The sequence below is a fragment of the Zea mays genome, chromosome 9, assembly GCF_902167145.1.
Source record: "Zea mays cultivar B73 chromosome 9, Zm-B73-REFERENCE-NAM-5.0, whole genome shotgun sequence".
Taxonomy (NCBI): Eukaryota; Viridiplantae; Streptophyta; class Magnoliopsida; order Poales; family Poaceae; genus Zea; species Zea mays.
In genome coordinates, this window is record NC_050104.1 from 95183582 (window position 1) to 95207275 (window position 23694).

The following is a 23694-nucleotide window of genomic DNA, read 5'->3' on the forward strand; positions in this document are numbered from 1 at the left end:
ATATTCATCTGGTATAACACATGCAATCTCTTCTCCGTGCAGGGACAATCTTGGGCGGCATCCAACAACCCTCATGGATCGCCCAGCCCATCGCCGTACCAGTCCAACCGCCCACCTCGATGAGATATTATCTTTGTTAGTGTTGTTAATACTTTGTGAGATAACCCCATCTGAACTTTTTTGATGTTGGTAATGCTTTGTGAGGTACTTGAGACTTATATTCTTGAGTGTTGACTTATGTTTGTGTTCGAACATATTGGTAATGCTGTGATAACTAGTTTGATTTATGGTCTTTGTGAGATATGTGATATCTGTGATGATTATGTGATATCTATGATGTATATGTGATATATCTATTGTTTGTTTGGAGGGAATAGGAAAAACAAATTTAAAAGGTGTATACTGGTCACTTTGCCGAGTGTAACACTCGACAAAGAGGTTCTTTACCGAGTGATAGGGTCATAGCACTCGGCAAAGAAGGAACACTTGGGCACCGATAAAGCTTCTTTGCCGAGTGCTACGACCCTGGCACTCGGCAAAGAAAACTCTTTGCCGAGTGCCTCCTAGAGCACTCGGCAAAGAAACTGACAAAGGGGCCCGCCGGTGGCCTCGTTGTCGAGTGCTAGGCTGGCGGACACTCGGCAAAGAGAAAAACTTTTTGTCGAGTGCCACCTAATACACTCGGCAAAGGTAATCTCTTTGCCGAGTGTCACCTAGATCACTCGAAAAAGGCGCCGTCTCCGTTACCATTCGCCATGACAACGACTTTTCTTTGTTGAGTACCGAGTGACACTCAACAAAGTCTTTGCCGAGTGCCTGATAAGAAATACTCAGCAAAGAAGTTGTTGCCGATGTACAGTTCGCCGATCTCTGTTTGCCGAGTGTCACACTCGACAAGACTTTGCCGAGTGTTTTCGAGGAGCACTCGACAAAGAGCCCGATTCTAATAGTGATGGCCCATCATCTTTCTCTCTCCCTACATGCACTACCTTCCTCTATCTTCCCCACGCTTGCAGTCAGCGCGTCGTCATCGAGCAGGAATACATCTGCCTTGGGGCCACTGCACAAGCAAAGCCCACCCCGACTGCCCGATACTGACACCACGCCAGACCCTGCTGTCATCGCATCACGCTGGAGCAGCTCTCGTAGCCATCGCTCGGTGAGTGGTTGCTCTCGTCTACCCATTTTTTCTCTTTCTCTATTCTCGGCGAAACCCCTTGCTGGGAACGGCAACATGCTGGCGCGGCTTGGACCCTCCCCTGCCCGGCTCTCCACATGCTCGGCTATGGCCATGGTGGTCGGCTCGTCCCCAGCCTCTGGCTGGCCTCGGTCCCTTGCAGGAACCCCCTAATGTGAGCACCATGCCCATACAAAGCCCCTGCATATGTATATTGGTTAGAAAGGAAGAAGAAGCAACCTCATTTGATCCCACCAATTGTGTTTTCCTGCGTCCGCAACCCATGTGGCCCTGTGTGTGGCTTGTTTAGGAAAATAAGAACACGCCACGTCTCTCAAATTTCGTGGTCTAGTAAATATGCGTTACTCGGACACCCGATTTATTCCGTTCCATTTGCGTTAGTTCCATAATAATGTCATGCACACATTAAAAATATTACTTTGTCATGACACATGTTTTATTTATTTAATTAACTGTTAGTTTGTCCATTGACTATTAAGATAAAATTTAGTTAAGAATAATTTATAGTTGTAACTCGTGCTTTTATAAATATAAATGTTAATTAACTTGATTAATACTAGCTTAAATACTTTTAATTAATTATTTGTTTGTTGTTGTTCGCACACGACATCATTCGCTCGTCATCATACTGTTCGCGCGTAGCCGTGTTGACTCGCGCGATGTCGTGCGCGTTGTTTTGCGTGTAGCAGTGTTGTTTCACGCGCGTCGTCGCGTGTCGTTCGCGAGTGTCGTTCGCACGCGTTGTCGCGCACCATTCGCATGTGTCGCACGACGTCTACACGTAATAATAAATTGTTTTCGCTTATAAACACTCGTGTTAATAACGTTAATTCGTTAGGTCACATATTTTAGATAATTAACTTAAGATTTTCTCGACTAATATTTATTAGATTAATATTCCAATTAGATTAATTGTGTACTGTTCAACTTGTGGTTTTATAATAAACATTAACATGGCTAATATTAACTTAACTACTTTTTATTTATTTAATATTTGTTTAGTATAAACGCGTCCTCTATTTAGTATTTTCTTGTCTGTCACGTGCGTTGTTCGCGCGTGATGTGCTTGTGGTCGCGTGCTGATTCGCGCGTCGTTCGCGCTGGTGACCAAGTGTTCAAGTTTTTTGAGTTATACAAGGTTGGAGACCCTGACCATCTGTTTGGTGAAGGCAAGTGTCCTCTAACCCATTATGTCCTATTTACTTTATAATTCACTGTCCCGCATACCTTGATCAACCTAAGGTAGTTTTCTATTTATCCTGTCCTTGATTACCTTTTGGGTTACTATGGTTAGCTTCATGCTATTGCTTTACTTTAATCAATGAACATGATGAGAATATTTATGATACGATGCTATTATTATGATTATGATGATGTTCTTATGGCACATTAGGGGACTCAGGCTGTTTTCCTTAGTACCTCTCCGTAAGGACCTGTTCGTTGAGTGACCATCCGTGATAACAGTACAACCATGAGGGTGGAATGGGACACCCTTAGTTGATTAATTAAATGAACCTGTGGTGTAGTTGGCTTTGCCGGAGGGCCGTCAATGGGGGCCAGGGCATAATGCTCACTCTACCAAGGGTGGGTGCCGAGGTTCATTCGATTTGTTTTTGTTAGTCACCCACCTTAGGGAGGAGTACTGTGTTTTTACTTCTAGCGAAACCTAACGAGCAACTATGCACTAGGAAAGTCTTTGTAAAGGCTATGTAGTGATACCCTGCTAGACCACTAGGTAGTGGTCAATGGGGAGTAGCGCTCTCCGGGTAGAAAGGGAATCACGACTCGTGGGTAAGGTGTGCAACCTCTTTAGGGGAATGAAACTGAAATATCAGCCGTGCTCACGGTTAAGAGCGGCCTTGGGATCCTCTTTGATTAGAGATATAGATGATCTGAGATACAATGATTCTATTGATGGTTTTGGTTCGATGATGATAATGATGTTTCCTCGATGAGGAAATGGTTCACATGTTGGTTATTGCTTAATTTTGGCTTCCATTAATAATAAATACCTGACTAACTAAAAGCAACTGTTTTGAGCTTAACTCCACATAAAGCTAGTCCACCTCAGCCAAACGGGACATTTGCTGAGTACGTTGATGTGTACTCACCCTTGCTTTCACAAAACACCAGGTTGCCTTTGGTGCAATCTATGCTCAGGTAAAGAAGAATGTGTCGAGGCGGATCTCCAAGAGTTTCAAGACTTCGATGAGTTCGAGGATTAGGCTAGCGACCTCCCCCAGTCAGCTGCTTGTGGTGGGTTAATTTACGTTGGCTACGTTTCAATTTTGTGTACTTTGATTTATATTATGTAAATGACTCTAGTCTTTAATATTATTACTTACTATTTATTGTTATTCGAAGCATTGTGCTATGATGAGTCATTTATGTAATTGCCGTGTACGTGAATTTCTGATCCTGAAACATACATGGTTCGCATTTGGTTTACCTTCTAAAACTGGGTGTGACAAGGTGGCACCAAAACCCAAACCTGATTTATCTCAAAGTTTTCAAGCTTCTCATGCATAACATTATCCAGTTAGGATCAAACAAAGCATGTCCAACTTCTCGGGGCTCAAAACAGGCAACAAAATTTGTGTGAGCAAAATGAGAAATCTGTTGTGACCTAGAGCGAGTGACTCGCTTGTGAAGTCCTCGATCATCTGCTGAGGAGGGTGACAACGCTGAATATGTTGTGGAGCCTCCCTCGAGGAAGTGGCCTCCCCCTCGACAGCAGCCTAACCACCTCCAGACTCAGTAGGCTCAGGGTCAACTAGACCCCAAGTCGTAGAAGAAATGATGTCTGGTCCATCAGCCAAAGTAGTGGAAGCAGGCTCAACTGGGGCAGCCGATGGAGTCGGCTTGGGATCACCCCAATCGGTGTCATTGTGCTCCTCGTCCACAAAGATGGTCTGTCCCATCTAATCTAGATCTGCAGGCTCAAAGATAGGGGATGGATAAGGTGCAGTCTCATCGAATGTAACCTCACAAGTCTCCATAATGAGATTAGTCTCTAGGATAAGAACATGATAAACATGAGAATGTAATGCATAACCCAGGAAAACCCCATCAGAAGACCGAGACTCAAATTTGTCCAAATTTCCCTATTTCAACACAAAGCATCTGCACCCAAACACCCTAAAATGACTAACTTTGGGGACCATCCAAACCACAACTCATATGAAGTCTTGTTCAAGAAAGCTGTAAGAAATATGTGGTTTGACACATGGCAAGCAATGTCGATCGCTTCGACACAAAAGTGCCTAGGAGTCCTATTCTCATCAAGCATTGTCCTGACCATTTCAACAAGGGTCTGATTCTTGTGTTCAACAATGCCATTCTGCTGAGGCACATACGGAGAGGAGAACTGATGCTTGAGTCCCAAAGAAGCATAAAAGGCCTCAAAATCAGTATTCTTGAATTTTGTGCCATTGTCACTGCAAATAGCTCCGATGGCATTCTTAGGGAACTCATTTTGCAACCAAAGAATCAAATCTCGAGCATGAGTAAAAGCCTCATCCTTTGCCTTTATAAAGAACACCAAAAAATAGCGACAAAAATTGTCAACGACCACAAACACATACCACATCCCCCCAAATGAGCAAACCCAAGTTGGACCAACATTATCCATATGAAGCTATTCACCGGGTTGTGAAGTCATCACCTTGGTGACCGAGGAATGGGAAGCAACAACCATCTTGTCATGACGACAAGGGTGACAAACAAGATCCTTCTCAAATTTCAACTTGGGCAATCCTTGGATCATGCCAAGTGAGCTCAGTCTACACAAATGATGAAAGCTCAAGTGTCCTAGTTTCTTGTGCCACTTCCAAATAAAAAGAGGATCCTGCCTAAAGACATCAAGAAGGGCCAGAAGTGTGTGTAAAACTAGCTTGAAAAACTCGACCAAAATAGGAAATTGGACAAACAAGATCCCCTTGAGCATACAAAACTCAAGAAAGGCCCTTTTTAAAGCGCACTTCATAGTCATCCTCAAGGAGTTGCAAAACAGAAAGCAGATTGAAATGCAAATTCGAAACCAAAGCAACATCCTTGAGGAAAATGCTCTCGTTCACTCGAATGGAGCCATGAGAGACAACCTTACCTCTCGACTTATCCCGAATGTGATGTATTTGAAAGTCACCTAGAGGGGGATGGATAGGCGGAAACTGAAATTTACAAACTTAAAGCACAACTACAAGCCAGGGTTAGCGTTAGAAATAAATCGGAGTCCAAAAGAGAGGGAAAACAAATCAACCAAGAAATAAAGCGGATGAACATGGTGATTTGTTTTACCGAGGTTCGGTTCCAAAGAACCTAGTCCCCGTTGAGGTGGTCACAAAGACCGAGTCTCTTTCAACCCTTTCCCTCTCTCAAACGGTCACTTAGACCGAGTGAGCTTTCTCCTTAATCAAACGGGTCACTTAGACCCCACAAGGACCACCACACACTTGGTGTCTCTTGCTTTGATTACAAGTCACTTGAGAATAAGAATGGGAATGAAGAAAGCGATCCAAGAACAAGAGCTCAAAGAACACGAGCAAAACTCTCTCTCTAGTCACTATTTGTTTGGAGTGGATTTGGGACTTGGAGAGGCTTTGATTTTATTGAATTGTGTCTTGTATTGATTGCACTAGCTCTTGTATTGAATGAGATGTCTGAAAAACTTGGATGCTTGGAGTGGTGGTGGTTGGGGGGGGGTATTTATAGCCCCAACCACCAAACCAGAGGTTGGGGAGGCTGTCTGTCGATGGGCGCACCGGACAGTTCGGTGCGTCACCGGACACTGTTCAGTGCGCCAGCCTTGTCACCCAACCGTTAGGGTTCTGACGGTTTCGACCATTGGAGCTCTGACATCTTGGGGCACCGGACAGTCCGGTGCCGCACCGGGCAGGTCCTGTTCACTGTCCGGTGTGCCTTATGGCGTTGCTCTCACTCTGCGCGAACTGTCCGCGCACTGTTCACGTTGCAGGCGACCGTTGGAGTCGACTGTTGCGCTCGCCAGCCGTTGCTCCGCTGGCACACCGGACAGTCCGGTGCCACATCGGACAGTCCGATGAATTATAGCGGAGTGGCTCTGTAGAAACCCGAAGGTGAAGAGTTCAGCCTGTACGGTCCCTGGTGCACCGGACACTGTCCCATGGTGCACCGGACAGTCCGGTGCGCCAGACCAGGGTTTTCTTCGATTTCTTTTGCTCCTTTTTTGAACCCTATTTAGAGCAAACTAGTTAGTCCAATTATTTGTGTTGGGCATTTCAACCACCAAAATCATTTAGGAAAAGGTTTGACCCTATTTCCCTTTCAATCTCCCCCTTTTTGGTGATTGATGCCAACACAAACCAAAGCAAATGTATAAGTGCGGAATTGAACTAGTTTGCATAAGGCAAGTGCAAATTGCTTGGAATTTAAACCAATTTATAATTTCATTAGATATGCCTAGATTGCTTTCTTTTATTTAACATTTTGGACCACGCTTGCACCACTTGTTTTGTTTTTGCAAAATTGTTTTGGAAAATCTTTTCAAAGTCGTTTTGCAAATAGTCAAAGGTATATGAATATGATTTTGAGAAGCATTTTCAAGATTTGAAATTTTCTTCCCCTGTTTCAAATACTTTTCCTTTGACTTAAACAAAACTCCCCCTCAATGAAATTGTCCTCTTAGTGTTCAAGAGGGTTTTAGATATCAATTTTTGAAAGTGGACATACCAATTTGAAATCTATCAAAAATAAGATACCAATTGAAAACTTCTTTAAAAACTTCGAAATTGGTGGTGGTGCGGTCCTTTTGCTTTGGGCTAATACTTTCTCCCCCTTTGGCATGAATCGCCAAAAACGGATACTTTGTTAGTGAAATATGAGCCCTTTTTACTTTATCCCCCAATGGTACAAGTAAATATGAGTAAAAGATTACCAAAGTGAGAGTGATGTGGAGTAATGGCGAAGGGTAAATGATACCGATAGAGTGGAGTGGAAGCCTTGTCTTCGCCGAAGACTCCATTTCCCTTTCAATCTATGACTTATCATGAAAATATACTTGAAAACATATGAGTCATAGCAAATGAATGAGATATGATCAAAGGTATATATAAATGAGCTATGTGTGCAAAGTGTCAATCAAAGTTCTGTGAATCAAGAATGTTTAGCTCATGCCTAAGTTTGGTAAATGTTTTCTCATCTAATGGTTTGGTAAAGATATCGACTAATTGTTCTTTGGTGCTAATATAGGCTATCTCGATATCCCCCCTTTGTCGGTGATCCCTCAAAAAGTGATGCCAAATGTCTATGTGCTTAGTGCGGCTGTGTTCAACGGGATTCTCCGCGATGCGGATAGCACTCTCATTGTCACATAGGAGAGGGACTTTGCACAATTTGTAGCCATAGTCCCTGAGGGTTTACCTCATCCAAAGTAATTGAGCACAACAATGACCTGCGGCAATATACTCGGCTTCGGCGGTAGAAAGAGCTACTGAGTTTTCTTTGAAGCCCAAGACACCAGGGATCTCCCCAGAAACTGACAAGTCCCTGATGTGCTTTTCCTATCAATTTTACACCCTGCCCAATCAACATCTGAATAACCTATTAAATCAAAAGTGGTTCCCTTGGGGTACCAAAGACCAAACTTAGGTGTGTAAACTAAACATCTCATGATTCTTTTCACGGCCCTAAGGTGAACTTCCTTAGGATCGGCTTGGAACCTTGCACACATGCATACGGAAAGCATAATATCCGGTCGAGATGCACATAAATAGAGTAGAGATCCTATCATCGACCGGTATACCTTTTGATCTATGGATTTACCTCCCGTTTCGAGGTCGAGATGCCCATTTGTTCCCATGGGTGTCTTGATGGGCTTGGCATCCTTCATTCCAAACTTGGTGAGTATGTCTTGAATGCACTTCGTTTGGCTAATGAAGGTGCCTTCTTGGAGTTGCTTGACTTGAAATCCAAGGAAATACTTCAACTCCCCCATCATAGATGTTGGGGACTTGTTCTCAAATGCTATGAGTCAAGAACAAGGCAACACAATGTATTAAATGTTAAAGTCCTTCATCCTTCGAAGCATTATTTCCCTTAGGATATAACGATCTTCGGATGAAGGTTATGAAGGACGTACCTTCATCATCACGGTTATAAGATAATGAAAGATGAAACATATGAAACATGAAAGATTATACGAACAAACATATAATGTCATTCATATTCTATCATATACAAACTCGAATATTTAAATGTAATATTTAATTATATTTATACCTTCGACCTGGCAGAAGGCAAAAATCCAAGCGTTGCGCGTGAGCGATTACAAGATAGCTTGAACAGTACGGGGGTACTGTTCATCTATTTATAGGCACAGGACACAGCCTATGAGAAATTACATTCATACCCCTTACAAAGGTTTACATTCATAATACAAGTTGCCGTGGGCCGGTTGGTCACTTCATCTTTAAGTCAGTGCATTTGGAAATATGCTTTGAAGCCTTTTGATTGATAGCTTCGGCTTCGTGTCAATCTTCCGAAGGTGTTTCTTCTTATGAGACCTTCGGCAACGAAGCAGACCCCCAACAATAGACATCTCGAATTTTTGAATCATGATCCTACTAAACTCTTCATAAGTAGATTTGTTAGTAGACCCAAATATGATATCATCAACATAAATTTGGCATACAAACAAATCATTTGCAATGGTTTTAGTAAAGAATGTAGGATCGACTTTTCTGACTTTGAAGCCATTAGAGATAAGGATATCTCTTAGGCATTCATACCATGCTCTTGGGGCTTGCTTGAGCCCATAAAGCGCCTTAGAGAGTTTGTAAACATGGTTAGGGTACTCACTATCTTCAAAGCCGGGAGGTTGCTCAACATAGACCTCTTCCTTGATTGGTCCATTGAGGAAGGCACTTTTCACGTCCATTTGGTAAAGCTTAAAGCCATGGTAAGTAGCATAGGCAAGTAATATGCGAATTGATTCAAGCCTAGCTACGGGTGCATAGGTTTCACCAAAATCCAAACCTTCGACTTGTGAATATCCCTTGGCCACAAGTCGGGCTTTGTTCCTTGTCACCACACCATGCTCATCTTGCTTGTTGCGGAAGACCCACTTGGTTCCTACAACATTTTGGTTAGGACGTGGAACTAAATGTCATACCTCATTCCTCGTGAAGTTGTTGAGCTCCTCTTGCATTGGCAACACCCAATCCGAATCTCTTAATGCATCTTCCACCCTGTATGGCTCAATAGAAGACACAAAAGAGTAATGTTCACAGAAATGAGCGACTCGAGATTGAGTTGTTACCCCCTTATGAATATCACCGAGGATGGAGTTTTTGGGGTGATCTCTTTGAATCACTTGATGGACTCTTGGGTGTGGCGGTCTTTGACCCTGTTCTTCTTGATCATCTTCCTTGTCTTGATCATTGTCATCTCCCCCTTGATCACTGTCCTCCTCTTGAGGTGACTCATTTTCTTGATCTTCTTCTTCATTATCTTGAGTCTGATCCTCATCTTGAGTTGGTGGAGATGCTTGATTGGAAGATGACGGTTGATCTTGTCCTTGTGGAGGTTCTTCGGATTCCTTAGGACACACATCCCTAATGGACATGTTCCTTAGCGCGACGCATGGAGCCTCTTCATCATCTAGCTCATCAAGATCAACTTGCTCTACTTGAGAGCCATTAGTCTCATCAAACACAATGTCACAAGAAACCTCAACTAATCTAGTGGATTTGTTGAAGACTCTACATGCCCTTGTGTTTGAGTCATAACCAAGTAAAAAGCCTTCTACAGCCTTAGGAGCAAATTTAGATTTTCTACCTCTTTTAACAAGAATAAAACATTTGCTTCCAAAGAGTCTAAAATATGAAACATTGGGATTTTTACCGGTGAGGAGTTCATATGATGTCTTCTTGAGGATTAGGTGAAGGTAGAGCCGGTTGATGGAGTAGCAGGCAGTGTTAATCGCCTTAGCCCAAAACCGGTCCGGAGTCTTGTACTCATCAAGCATGGTCCTCGCCTTGTCTAATAGAGTTCTATTCTTCCTCTCCACTACACCATTTTGCTGAGGGGTGTAGGGAGAAGAGAACTCATGCTTGATGCCCTCCTCCTCAAGAAAGCCTTCAATTTGAGAGTTCTTGAACTCCGTCCCGTTGTCGCTTCTTATTTTCTTGATCCTTAATCCGAACTCATTTTGAGCCCATCTCAAGAATCCCTTTAAGGTCTCTTGGGTTTGTGATTTTTCCTGCAAAAAGAACACACAAGTGAAGCGAGAATAATCATCAACAATTACAAGACAATACTTACTCCCGCCGATGCTTATGTAAGCGATCGGGCCAAATAGATCCATGTGGAGTAGCTCAAGCGGTCTGTCGGTCGTCATGATGTTCTTATGTGGATGATGGGCACCAACTTGCTTTCCTGCTTGGCAGGCGCTACAAACCCTGTCTTTCTCAAAATGAACATTTGTTAGTCCTAAAATGTGCTCTCCCTTTAGAAGCTTGTGAAGATTCTTCATCCCAGCATGGGATAGTCGGCAATGCCAGAGCCAACCCATATTAGTCTTAGCAATTAAGCAAGTGTCGAGTTTAGCTCTATTGAAATCAACTAAGTATAGCTGACCCTCTAACACTCCCTTAAATGCTACTGAATCATCACTTCTTCTAAAGACAGTAACACCTACATCGGTAAATAGACAGTTGTAGCCCATATTGCATAATTGAGAAACAGAAAGCAAATTGTGATCTAAAGAATCTACAAGAAAAACATTAGTAATAGAATGGTCAGGTGATATTGCAATTTTACCAAGTCCTTTTACCAAACCTTGATTTCCATCCCCGAATGTGATAGCTCTTTGGGGATCTTCGTTTTTCTCGTAGGAGGAGAACATCCTTTTCTCCCCTGTCATGTGGTTTGTGCATCCACTATCAATGATCCAACTTGAGCCCCCGGATGCATAAACATACAAAACAAGTTTAGGCCTTGTTCTTAGGTACCCAAATGGTCTTGGGTCCTTTCACATTAGAAACAAGCACCTTGGGTACCCAAACACAAGTCTTGAAGCCCTTGTGTTTGCCCCCAACATATTTGGCAACTACTTTGCCTGATTTGTTAGTTAAAACATAAGAAGCATCAAAAGTTTTGAATGAAACATTAGGCTCATTTGATGCAATAGGAGATATCTTTTTAGGTATTTTAACATGGGTAGAATGCCTAGAGCTAGAAGCCTCATTCTTATATATAAAATCATGATGGGAAATAGAATGAGTCTTCTTAGCATGAATTATCCTAATCTTGTGCTCGGGATAACCAGCAGGATATAAAATATAGCCCTTATTATCCTGAGCCATGGGAGCCTTACCCTTAACAAAATTAGACAATCTTTTAGGGGCATTAACTTTGACATTGCTTCCCGGTTGGAAACCAATGCCATCCTTAATGCCAGGGCGTCTCCCATTATAGAGCATGCTTCTAGCAAATTTAAATTTTTCATTTTCAATTTCATGCTCATTGATTTTAGCAGTTAGTTGAGCCATGTGATCATTTTGTTGTTTAATTAAAGCAAGGTGATCATGAATAGCATCAACATTAATATCTCTACATCTAGTACAAATAGCAACATGATCAACACTAGATGTAGAAGGTTTGCAAGTATTTAATTCATCCATCTTAGCATGTAACATAACATTATCATATCTAAGATTGGAATTAGAAGCATTGCAAACATTTAAATCTTTAGCCTTTGAAATTAAACTAGCATTTTCAATTTTAAGGCTAGAAATTGATTTATTTAACTTATCAATCTTAGCAATTGAGCTATCATTATCATTTTTAAGATTGACAAGAGAATCATCACAACTATTTAATTTCTCAACCTTAGCAAGTAATTTAGCATTCTCAGTTCTAAGGTTAGAGACAGTTTCATGGCAAATGCTAAGCTCCTTAGATAAGTTTTCATTTTTCTCTACTTCCTAAGCATAAGCATTTTTTTAACTTTAACATGTGTTTTGTTTTCTTTAATAAGGAATTCCTCTTGGCTATCCAAGAGTTCATCCTTCTCATGAATGACACCTATCAATTCATTCAATTTTTCTTTTGTTGCATGTTTAAGTTGGCAAAAGAGCAAGCAAATCATCTTCAGCATCACTAGAGCTACCCTCATCACTAGATGTCGTATATTTAGTGGAGGCTCTAGATTTTACCTTCTTCTTTTTGCCATCCTTTGCCATGGGGCATTTGTGGCCGAAGTTGGGGAAGAGGAGGCCCTTGTTGACGGTGATGTTGGCGGCGTCCTCGTCGGAGGAGGAGTCGGTGGAGCTCTCATCGGAGTCCCATTCCCGGCATACATGGGCATCGCCGCCCTTCTTCTTGTAGTATCTTTTCTTTTCCTTCCTCTTTCCCTTCTTGTCGTCGCTCCTGCCACTATCACTAGATAATGGACATTTAGCAATAAATGATCGGGCTTACCACACTTGTAGCACACTTTCTTGGAGTGGGGTTTATAATCCTTCCCCCTCCTTTGCTTGAGGATTTGGCGGAAGCTCTTGATGATGAGCGCCATTTCCTCATTGTTGAGTTTGGAGGCGTCGATGGGGAGCCCACTTGATGTAGACTCTTCTTTCTTTTCTTCCGTCGCTTTGAATGCGACGGGTTGCACCTCGGGTGTGGAGGTGCCGCCTTGCTCGACGATTTGTTTGGAGCATTTGATCATCAACTCAAAGCTCACAAACTTTCTTATCACTTCCTCGGGAGACATTAGCTTATATCTAGGATCACCACGTATTAATTGAACTTGAGTAGGATTACGAAATACGAGTGATCTAAGAATAACCTTGACCATTTCATGGTCATCCCATTTGGTGCTCCCGAGGTTGCGCACTTGGTTGACCAAGGTTTTGAGCCGGTTGTACATTACTTGTGGCTCCTCTCCTTGGTTGAGGATGAATTGACCGAGCTCCTCCTCGATCGTCTCCCGTTTGGTGATCTTGGTCACCTTGTCCCCTTCGTGCGCGGTCTTTAGCACGTCCCAAATCTCTTTGGCATTCTTCAACCCTTGCACCTTATTATACTCCTCTCAACTTAGAGAGGCGAGGAGTATAGTAGTGGCTTGGGAGTTGAAGTGCCGGATTTGGGCGACCTCGTCCGAGTCGTTGCCTTCATCCCCCACGGATGGTACCTGCGCTTCAAACTCAACAATGTCCCAAATGCTAGCGTGGAGTGAGGTTAGATGATGCCTCATTTTATCACTCCACATACAATAATGTTCACCGTCAAAAACCGGTGGTTTGCCTAATGGGACGGAAAGTAAAGGAGTGCGTTTAGAAATGCGAGGATAGCGTAGGGGCATCTTACTAAACTTCTTGTGCTCATGGCGCTTAGAAGTGACGGACGGAGCGTCGGAGCCGGAGGTGGAGGGTGACTGAAAGGGAATTAGGCTTACACCTATTTCCTAATTGATTTTGGTGGTTGAATTGCCCAACACAAATAATTGGACTAACTAGTTTGCTCTAGCCTATAAGTTATACAGGTGCCAAAGGTTCACACTTAGCCAATAAAAAGACCAAGAAATGGGTTCAACAAAAAGAGCAAGAGATAACCGAAGGCTGCCCTGGTCTGGCGCACCGGACTGTCCGGTGCACCACCGGACAGTGTCCGGTGCACCAGGGGACTCCAAGCCAAACTTCGCACCTTCGGGAATTTTCAGAGGCGCTTCTCTATAATTCACCGGACTGTCCGGTGCACGACCGGACAGTGTCCGGTGCTCTAGAGGAGAGCGACTCTGAACTCGCCAGCTTCGGATTTCCGCTCCGCTATAATTCACCGGACATGTCCGGTGCACACCGGACTGTCCGGTGAGCCAGCGGAGCAACGACTACTTCGCGCCAACGGTCGACTGCAACGCATTAAATGCGCGCCAGCTCGCATAGAGGGTCAGAGCACGCGCGGGTGGCACACCGGACAATCTACAGGACTTGTCCGGTGCGCCACCGGACTGCTAGGCGGGCCCACAAGACAGAGCTCCAACGGTCGAACCCTAACGGCCGGGTGACGTGGCTGGCGCACCAGACAGTGTCTGGTGGCGCACCAGACTGTCCGGTGCGCCCGTCGACAGCAGCCTTCACCAAACGGCTAGTTTGGTGGTTGGGGTTATAAATACCCCAACCACCCCACATTCAAGTCATCCAAGTTTTCCACCTTCCAACTATTTACAAGAGCTAGGCATTCAATACAAGACACACTCAAGTGATCAAATCCTCTCCCAATTCCACAAAAGCTTTAGTGTTGAGTGAGAGAAATTTGTTGTGTTCTTTTGAGCTCTTGCGCTTGAATTGCTTTCTTTCTCATTCTTTCTTGAGATCAAACTCACTTGTAATTGAGGCAAGAGACACCAATCGTGTGGTGATCCTTGTGGGAACTTTGTGTTCCAAGTGATTGAGAAGAAAAGCTCACTCGGTCCGAGGGACCGTTTGAGAGAGGGAAAGGGTTAAAAGAGACCCGATCTTTGTGACCACCTCAACGGGGAGTAGGTTTGCAAGAACCGAACCTCGGTAAAACAAATCCGCGTGTCACACTCTTTATTCGCTTGCGATTTGTTTTGCACCCTCTCTCTCGGACTCGATTATATTTCTAACGCTAATCCGGCTTGTAGTTGTGATTAATTTTGTTAATTTCAGTTTCGCCCTATTCACCTCCCCTCTAGGCGACTTTCAATTGGTATCAGAGCTCGGTGCTTCATTAGAGCTTAACCGCTCGAAGTAATGTCGGGAGAACACGCCAAGAGGGAGATGGAGACCGGCGACAAGCCCATCGGCAACAAGCCCACTACAAGCCACGAGAAGGCTTCATCGGAAGAGTCCCGCAAAAAGGGGAAATGAAAGGAGAAGAAAGCCTCTTCCCACAAGTCGCATCGGATTGGGGACAAGAAAAAGAAGATGAGGAAGGTGGTCTACTACGAGACCGATACTTCATCACCTTTCACCTCCGGCTCCGACGCGCCCTCCGTAACTTCTAAGCGCCATGAGCGCAAGAAGTTTAGTAAGATCCCCTTACGCTATCCTCACATTCCTAAACATACGCCTTTACTTTCCGTCCCATTAGGCAAACCACCAACTTTTGATGGTGAAGATTATGCAAGGTGGAGTGATTTAATGCGATTTCATCTAACCTCACTCCACAAAAGTATATGGGATGTCGTTGAGTTTGGTGTACAGGTACCATCCGTAGGGGATGAGGATTATGATGAGGACGAAGTGGCCCAAATCGAGCACTTCAACTCCCAAGCCACAACAATACTCCTCGCCTCTCTAAGTAGAGAGGAGTACAACAAGGTGCAAGGATTAAAGAGCGCCAAGGAAGTTTGGGACGTGCTCAAGACCGCGCACGAGGGAGATGAGCTAACCAAGATCACCAAGCGGGAGACGATCGAGGGGGAGCTCGGTCGCTTTCGGCTTCGCAAAGGGGAAGAGCCACAAGACATGTACAACCGGCTCAAAACCTTGGTGAACCAAGTGCGCAACCTCGGGAGCAAAAAGTGGGATGACCACGAGATGGTTAAGGTTATTCTTAGATCGCTTATTTTCCTTAACCCTACTCAAGTTCAATTAATTCGTGGTAATCCTAGATATACACTAATGACTCCCGAGGAAGTAATCGGGAATTTTGTGAGCTTTGAATACATGATCAAGGGCTCAAAGAAAATCAATGAGCTAGATGATTCCTCCACATCCGAAGCACAACTGGTCGCATTTAAGGCGACGGAGGAGAAGAAGGAGGAGTCTACACCGAGTAGACAACCAATCGACGCCTCAAAGCTCGACAACGAGGAAATGGCGCTCGTCATCAAGAGCTTCCGCCAAATCCTCAAGCAAAGGAGAGGGAAAGATTACAAGCCCCGCTCTAAGAAGGTTTGCTACAAGTGTGGTAAGCCCGGTCACTTTATAGCAAAATGTCCTATTTCTAGTGATAGTGACAGGGGCGACGACAAGAAGGGGAGAAGAAAGGAGTAGAAGAAATACTACAAGAAGAAGGGTGGCGACGCCCACGTATGCCGCGAGTGGGACTCGGACGAGAGCTCCTCCGACTCCTCCTCCGACGAGGACGCCGCCAACATCGCCATCAACAAAGGCCTTCTCTTCCCCAACGTCGGCCACAAGTGCCTCATGGCAAAGGACGGCAAAAAGAAGGTTAAATCCAAATCCTCCACTAGATATGAGTCCTCTAGCGATGATAATGCTAGTGATGAGGAAGATAATTTGCGTACTCTTTTTGCCAACTTAAACATGCAACAAAAAGAAAAATTAAATGAATTGATTAGTGCTATCCATGAGAAGGATGATCTCTTGGACTCCCAAGAGGACTTCCTTATTAAAGAAAATAAGAAGCATGTTAAAGTTAAAAATGCTTAGCTCTAGAAGTAGAAAAATGTGAAAAACTATCTAGTGAGCTAAGCACTTGCCATGAGACTATAGACAATCTTAGAAATGAGAATGCTAATTTGTTAGCTAAGGTTGATTCAAATGTTTGTGATGTTTCAATTTCCAATCTTAGAAATGATAATGATAATTTGCTTGCTAAGATTGAAGAATTAAACATTACTCTTGCTAGCCTTAGGAATAAAAATGAAAAATTGCTTGCTAAGGCTAAAGAATTAGATATTTGCAATGCTTCCATTTCCGACCTTAGAAGTAAAAATGATATATTGCATGCTAAGGTTGTAGAATTAAAATCTTGCAAATCCTCTACATCTACCGTTGAACATACTTCTATTTGCACTAGATGTAGAGATGTTGATATTAATGCTATACATGATCACATGGCCTTAATTAAACAACAAAATGATCATATAGCTAAATTAGATACTAAAATTGTCGAGCATGAACTTGAAAATGAAAAATTTAAATTTGCTCGTAGTATGCTTTATAGTGGGAGACGCCCTGGTATTAAGGATGGCATTGGCTTCCAAAAGGGGGACAATGTTAAACGTAATGTCCCTCCTAAGAAATTGTCTAATTTTGTTAAGGGCAAGGCTCCCATGCCTCAGGATAACGAGGGTTACATTTTGTACCCTGTCGGTTATCCTAAGAGCAAAATTAGGAGAATTCATTCTAGGAAGTCTCACTCTGGCCCTAATCATGCTTTTATGTATAAAGGTGAGACATCTAGTTCTAGGCAACCAACCCGTGCTAAGTTGCCTAAGAAGAAAACTCCTAGTGCATCAAATGAACATAGAATTTCATTTAAAACTTTTGATGCATCCTATGTGTTAACTAACAAATCCGGCAAAGTAGTTGCCAAGATGTTGGGGGCAAGCACAAGGGGTCAAAGACTTGTGTTTGGGTACCCAAAGTTCTTGTGTCTAATGCCAAAGGACCCAAAACCATTTGGGTACCTAAAGTCAAGAACTAAACTTGTTTTGTAGGTTTATGCATCCGGGGGCTCAAGTTGGATCATCGACAGCGGATGCACAAACCACATGACAGGAGAGAAGAAAATGTTCTCCTCCTACGAGAAAAACCAAGATCCCCAACGAGCTATCACATTCGGGGACGGAAACCAAGGTTTGGTCAAAGGTTTGGGTAAAATTGCTATAACTCCTGACCATTCAATTTCCAATGTTTTTCTTGTAGATTCCTTAGATTACAATTTGCTTTCCGTTTCGCAATTATGTCAAATGAGCTACAACTGTCTTTTTACTGATGTAGGTGTCACTGTCTTTAGAAGAAGTGATGATTCAATAGCATTTAAGGGAGTGTTAGAGGGTCAGCTATACTTAGTAGATTTTGATAGAGCTGAACTCGACACTTGCTTAATTGCTAAGACTAACATGGGCTGGCTCTGGCATCGCCGACTAGCACATGTTGGGATGAAGAATCTTCATAAGCTTCTAAAGGGAGAGCACATTTTAGGATTAACAAATGTTCATTTTGAAAAAGACAGGATTTGTAGCGCATACCAAGCAGGGGAGCAAGTTGGTGCTCACCATCCACACAAGAACATCATGACGACCGATAGGCCACTGGAGCTCCTACACATGGATCTATTCGGCCCGATAGCTTACATAAGCATCGACGGGAGTAAGTACTGTCTAGTTATTGTGGATGATTATTCTCGCTTCACTTGGGTATTCTTTTTGCAGGAAAAATCTCATACCCAAGAGACCTTAAAGGGATTCTTGAGACGAGCTCAAAACGAGTTCGACTTAAGGATCAAGAAAATTAGAAGCGACAACGGGACGGAGTTCAAGAACTCACAAATCGAAGGCTTCCTTGAGGAGGAGGGCATCAAGCATGAGTTTTCTTCTCCCTACACGCCACAACAAAATGGTGTAGTGGAGAGGAAGAATCGAACTCTATTGGACATGGCAAGAACCATGCTCGATGAGTACAAGACTTCGGATCGGTTTTGGGCCGAGGCGGTCAACACCGCTTGCTACGCCATCAACCGATTATATCTACACCGAATCCTCAAGAAGACATCATACGAACTCCTAACCGATAAAAAGCCCAATATTTCATATTTTAGAGCCTTTGGTAGCAAATGTTTTATTCTTGTTAAAAGAGGTAGAAAATCTAAATTTGCTCCTAAGACTGTAGAAGGCTTTTTACTAGGATATGATTCAAACACAAGGGCATATAGGGTCTTTAACAAGTCCTCGGGACTAGTTGAAGTTTCTTGTGACGTTGTGTTTGATGAGACTAACGGCTCTCAAGTAGAGCAAGTTGATCTTGATGAGATAGGTGTTGAAGAGGCTCCGTGCATCGTGTTAAGGAACATGTCCATTGGGGATGTGTGTCCCAAGGAATCCGAAGAGCCTCCAAATGCACAAGATCAACCATCCTCCTCCACGCAAGCATCTCCACCAACTCAAAATGAGGAAGAGGCTCAAATTGATGAAGGAAAAGATCAAAGAGATGAGCCACCTCAAGATGACGACAATGATCAAGGGGGAGATGCAAATGATCAAGACAAGGAGGATGAAGAACAAAGACCACCACACCCAAGAGTCCACCAAGCAATCCAACGAGATCACCCCGTCGACACTATCCTAGGCGACATTCATAAGAGGGTAACCACTAGATCTCGTGTTGCACATTTTTGTGAGCATTACTCTTTTGTTTCCTCTATTGAGCCACACAGGGTAGAGGAAGCACTTCAAGATTCGGATTGGGTGGTGGCGATGCAAGAGGAGCTCAACAATTTCACTAGGAACGAGGTATGGCATTTAGTTCCACATCCTAATCAAAATGTTGTAGGAACCAAATGGGTTTTCCGCAACAAGCAAGACGAGCATGGTGTGGTGACAAGGAATAAAGCACGACTTGTGGCCAAAGGATATTCACAAGTCGAAGGTTTGGATTTCAGTGAAACCTATGCACCCGTAGCTAGGCTTGAGTCAATTCGTATATTATTGGCCTATGCTACTTACCATGGCTTCAAGCCCTATCAAATGGACGTGAAGAGTGCCTTCCTCAACGGACCAATCAAGGAAGAGGTCTATGTTGAGCAACCTCCCGGCTTTGAAGATAGTGAGTACCCTAACCATGTTTACAAACTCTCTAAGGCGCTTTATGGGCTCAAGCAAGCCCCAAGAGCATGGTATGAATGCCTAAGATATTTTCTTATCACTAATGGCTTCATAGTCGGAAAGACCGATCCTACTTTATTTACTAAAACTCTTGACAATGATTTGTTTATATGCCAAATTTATGTTGATGATATCATATTTGGGTCTACTAACGAATCTACATGTGAAGAATTTAGTAGGATCATGAAACAAAAATTCGAGATGTCTATGATGGGGGAGTTGAAGTATTTCTTAGGATTTCAAGTAAAGCAACTCCAAGAATGCACCTTCATAAGCCAAACGAAGTATACTCAAGATATTCTAAGCAAGTTTGGGATGAAGGATGCCAAACCCATCAAGACACCCATGGGAACCAATGGGCATCTCGACCTCGACACGGAAGGTAAGTCCGTGGATCAAAAGGTATACCGGTTGATGATAGGCTCTCTACTCTATTTATGTGCATCTCGACCGGATATTATGCTTTCCGTATGCATGTGTGCAAGATTCCAAGCCGACCCTAAGGAAGCTCACCTTACGGCCGTAAAACGAATCTTGAGATATTTTGTTTATACTCCTAAGTTTGGGCTTTGGTATCCTAGGGGATCCACTTTTGATTTAATTGGTTATTCGAATGCCGATTGGGCAGGGTGTAAGATCAATAGAAAGAGCACATCGGGGACTTGCCAGTTCTTGGGAAGATCCTTGGTGTCTTGGGCTTCAAAGAAGCAAATTTCCGTAGCTCTTTCTACCGCCGAAGCCGAGTACATTGCCGCAGGCCATTGTTGCGCGCAACTACTTTGAATGAGGCAAACCCTTAGGGACTATGGTTACAAATTAACCAAAGTTCCTCTTCTATGTGATAATGAGAGTGCAATCCGCATGGCGGATAATCCCGTTGAGCATAGCCGCACTAAGCACATAGCCATTCGGTATCACTTTTTAAGGGATCACCAACAAAAGGGAGATATCGAAATTTCATATATTAACACTAAAGATCAATTAGCCGATATCTTTACCAAGCCTCTTGATGAACAAACCTTTAACAAACTTAGGCATGAGCTAAATATTCTTGATTCTAGGAACTTCTTTTGTTGAATTGCACACATAGCTCATTCATATACCTTTGATCATGTCTCTTTCATATACTATGACTAATGTGCGTTCAAGTAAATTTCAAACCAAGTCATAGGTGTATTGAAAGGGAATTGGAGTATTCGGTGAAGACAAAGGCTTCCACTCCGTAACTCATCCTTCGCCGTCGCTCCGAGCATTTCTCCAACGTTGGTATAATCTTCACTTGTATTTTATTTGCCAAAGGAGAGAAAGTAGTCAAAAGGGCTTATATTTCACTCAAAGTATCTGTTTTTGGCGATTCATGCCAAAGGGGGAGAAAGTATTAGCCCAAAGCAAAAGGACCGCACCACCACCTAATTTTAAAAAGAGTTTTTTCAATTGGTATGATTTTTCAAATTGGTATCTCATGGTGTTCAAAAAGGGAGAGAGTAATATTTTCAAAATCCTTATCTTAAAACCCTCTTGAACACTAAGAGGAGGAATTTATCAAGGGGGAGTTTTGTTTAAGTCAAAGGAAAAGCATTTAAAACAGGGGGAGAAAATTTCAAATCTTGAAAATGCTTCGCAAAATCTTATTCATTTACCTTTGACTATTTGCAAAAGGACTTTGAAAAGAATTTACAAAAGAATTTGCAAAAACAAAACATATGGTGCAAGCGTGGTCCAAAATGTTAAAAATGAAGAAACAATCCATGCGTATCTTATAAGTATTTATATTGGCTAAAATTCTAAGTAACCTTTGCACCTACAATTATGCAAATTAGTTCAATTATGCACTTCTATATTTGCTTTGGTTTGTGTTGGCATCAATCACCAAAAAGGGGGAGATTGAAAGGGAATTAGGCTTACACCTATTTCCTAATTGATTTTGGTGGTTGAATTGCCCAACACAAATAATTGGACTAACTAGTTTGCTCTACTCTATAAGCTATACAAGTGCCAAAGGTTCAAACTTAGCCAATAAAAAGACCAAGAAATGGGTTCAACAAAAAGAGCAAGAGATAACCAAAGGCTGCCCTCGTCTGGTGCACCAGACTGTCCGGTGCACCAGGAGACTCCAAGCCAAAGTTCGCACCTTCGGGAATTTTCAAAGGCGCTTCGCTATAATTCATCGGACTGTCCGGTGCTCCAGAGGAGAGCGACTCTAAACTCGCCAGCTTCGGATTTCCGCTCCGCTATAATTCACCGCACATGTCCGGTGCACACCGGACTGTCCGGTGAGCCAGTGGAGCAACGACTACTTCACGCCAACGGTCGACTACAACGCATTAAATGCGCGCCAGCGTGCGCAGAGGGTCAGAGCACGCGCGGGTGGCACACCGGACAATCTACAGGACTTGTCCGGTGCGCCATCGGACTGCCAGGCGGGCCCACAAGACAGAGCTCCAATGGTCGAACCCTAACGGCCGGATGACGTGGCTGGCGCACCGGACAATGTCCGGTGGAGCACCGGACTGTCCGGTGCGCCCGTCGACAGCAGCCTTCACCAAACGGCTAGTTTGGTGGTTGGGGTTATAAATACCCCCAACCACCCCACATTCAAGTCATCCAAGTTTTCCACCTTCCAACTATTTACAAGAGCTAGGCATTCAATACAAGACACACTCAAGTGATCAAATCCTCTCCCAATTCCACAAAAGCTTTAGTGTTGAGTGAGAGAAATTTGTTGTGTTCTTTTGAGCTCTTGCGCTTGGATTGCTTTCTTTCTCATTCTTTCTTGAGATCAAACTCACTTGTAATTGAGGCAAGAGACACCAATCGTGTGGTGATCCTTGTGGGAACTTTGTGTTCCAAGTGATTGAGAAGAAAAGCTCACTCGGTCCGAGGGATCGTTTGAGAGAGGGAAAGGGTTGAAAGAGACCCGGTCTTTGTGACCACCTCAACGGGGAGTAGGTTTGCAAGAACCGAACCTCGGTAAAACAAATCCGCGTGTCACACTCTTTATTCACTTGCGATTTGTTTTGCACCCTCTCTCTCGGACTCGATTATATTTCTAACGCTAACCCGGCTTGTAGTTGTGGTTAATTTTGTTAATTTCAGTTTCGCCCTATTCACCCCCCTAGGCGACTTTCAGTGACGAAGAATCGGTCTCGTAGTAGACCACTTTCTTCATTTTCTTCTTATTGTCGCCACTCCGGTGCGACTTGACGCGAGGAGGTGAGTCCTCCCTTCCTTTGGTGCCGGACTCCTTTGATGGAGCCTTCCCGCGGCTTGTGTATGTTTCCATCTCCCTCTTGGCGGATCCTCCCGACATCACTTCGAGTGGTTAAACTCTAAATGAAGTATCGGGCTTTGATACTGAAAGGGAATTAGACTTACACCTAGTTCCCAAATAATTTTGGTGGTTGAATTGCCCAACACAAATCTTTGGACTAACTAGTTTGCCCAAGTGTATAGATTATACAGGTGTAAAAGGTTCACACTCAGCCAATAAAAAGACCAAGTTTTGGATTCAATAAAGGAGCAAAGGGGCAACCGAAGGCACCCCTGGTCTGGCGCACCGGACTGTCCGGTGTGCCACCGGACAGTGAACAGTACCTGTCCGGTGCACCAGGGGACTCAGACTCAAACTCTTCACCTTCGGGATTTCTCGGAAGCCGGCGCGCTATAATTCACCGGACTGTCCGGTGTGCACCGGACATGTCCGGTGCTCCAAGGAAGCGCGGCCTCCAGAACTCGCCAGCCTCGGGTTCGCGTGGCAGCCGCTCCGCTATAATTCACCGGACTGTCCGGTGTGCACCGGACTGTCCGGTGTGCCAGCGGAGCAACGGCTCCCTGCGGCGCCAACGGCTCCCTGCGGAGCATTTAATGCGCGCACAGCGCGCGCAGAAGTCAGAATCGCCCATGCCGGTGCACCGGACATCAA